A 1,883-nucleotide genomic window follows, 5' to 3' on the forward strand; every position below is an offset into this window, starting at 1 on the left:
AGAAATGAACTCCTTCTTTAAGGACCTCTGATTCCTTCAGGAGAAATGATGTTAAAGACCATGTTCTGGGGAAGAAGGAAGGCATTTTCCTTTCAAGTCACCTTTATAATGATGTAATTTTCATAGTATGAAATACATCTATTTAAAAAAAAATGTTACCACCACCAGAATAAAGACACAGAACATTTTTGTCACCCCTAAAACATCCCTCCTGCCACTTCACAATCTTCTCCCCGCCCTCACCCCTAAGCAACCACTGATCTGTTTTCTGTCACTGTAGATTAGTTTTGAATGTTCCAGAATTTAACATAAATGGAATGATATCATAGCTACTCTTGTGTGTGTAGCTTTTTTTCTCTTAGCAAAATTTTTCTCTTTGTTGGGGGTCAGGGAATAATTTTTTCAGGAAAAAAAACCTCAGAAAAAGAACTTACAGAAAAGTTGCAAATATAATCCAAAAAATATTTTATTTCTGAACCATTTTACATGAGTTTGTCAACATAATGCCCAGTTACTCTGAATACTGTAGTGTGCATTTCCTATAATACAACCATGAAAATCAATTAACCTTATAATCCTGAGATCCCATTTAAATTTCAGCAATGTCTCAGTAGCAAAATCATACAAATCCAGAATTATGCGTTCCATTGGACACATCTCTATAGTCTCCTTTATTCTGGAAGAGTTCCTCAGTCTTTGATTATAATATTTTGAGATTATAGATTATTTATGTATGCAGTAGCCCTTAATATGGATTTGTCTGGCATTTCCTCATGTTTGGATTCAGATTGTGCAACTCTAGCAGAATATTACAGAAGCAATGCTGTGTTCTTCTCGCTGTATCATATCAGGTAGCACAGGATTTCTATTTGTCTCATTACTGATGAAATTTATGTTGGTCATTTGATTAATGATCTCTGTTAAGTTTCTCCACTATGAAATTATTTTTAATAGAATGACAATTAAAATATAACATATCAAAATTTGTGGGAAGCAGTTAACAGCTTATAGCTTTAGATGCTTGTATTTGAAAATAAGAAGTTCCAGGCTGGGCGTGGTGGCTCATAACTGTAATCCCAGCATTTTGGGAGGCCAGGATAAATCACTTGAGCTTGGGAGTCTGAGATCACTTTGGGCAGCAAAAGATAACAATCATAAAAATTAAAATTAAAAAATAAAAAGCAAAGAGTTCTAAATCAATAAGCTTAAGAAGCAAGAAAGGGGCTCCAATCATACCCAAAGTAGAAGAAAGTAATAAGAAATCAACAAAATAGAAAAAAGACAAAATAAGCAATGAAACCAAATCTTGGTTCTTGGAAATGATTTAAAATTGATAAACTTGGCCAGGTGTGGTGGCTCAAATCTGTAATCCCAGCACTTTGGTAAACTGAGGCAGGAAGATTACTTGACCCAAGAGTTCAAGACCAGGATGGGCAACACAGTGAGATCCCATCTCTACAAAAACAAAACAAAACAAAATTACCTGGGTATGGCGGCGCACACCTATAGTTCAGCTACTCAGGAGGCTAAAGTGGGAGGATTGCTTAAGACCAGGAGGTTAAGACTGTAGTGAACTGAGCTCATAACCACACACTTCAGCCTGTGTGCAGAATGAAGCCCTGTCTCAAAAAATAAAAATAAAAAATTGATAAACTTCTAGTCAGACTGATTAAGAAAAAAGAGAAGACATTGAAAGTATCAAGAATGAAAAAGGGAACATCATAACTGATCTAACAGATAGATGTTAAAAGGATAGTAAGAATTTTATGAACAATTTCATGCCAATAAATTAAAAAACTTAGATAAAATAAATTCCTTGAAAGACACATATTACAAAAATTGACAAAAGAAGAAATAGAGATTCTTAACAACTATATATATAT

The 1,883-nt window shown here is 34.0% G+C and overlaps 1 long non-coding RNA gene across 1 annotated transcript in view; it reads right to left on the minus strand.

The window, feature by feature from the left end:
• Positions 1–430: 430 nt before the first annotated feature.
• Positions 431–1,883, minus strand: part of LOC105553707 — an 11,341-nt gene continuing 9,888 nt past the window's right edge. Inside the window, exon 2 of the long non-coding RNA XR_001008198.1 lies at positions 431–1,483. This is a non-coding gene — a long non-coding RNA (uncharacterized LOC105553707). The remainder of the gene's footprint in view (positions 1,484–1,883) is intronic.

Source organism: Mandrillus leucophaeus, unplaced genomic scaffold, assembly GCF_000951045.1.
Source record: "Mandrillus leucophaeus isolate KB7577 unplaced genomic scaffold, Mleu.le_1.0 Scaffold604, whole genome shotgun sequence".
Lineage (NCBI taxonomy): Eukaryota > Metazoa > Chordata > Mammalia > Primates > Cercopithecidae > Mandrillus > Mandrillus leucophaeus.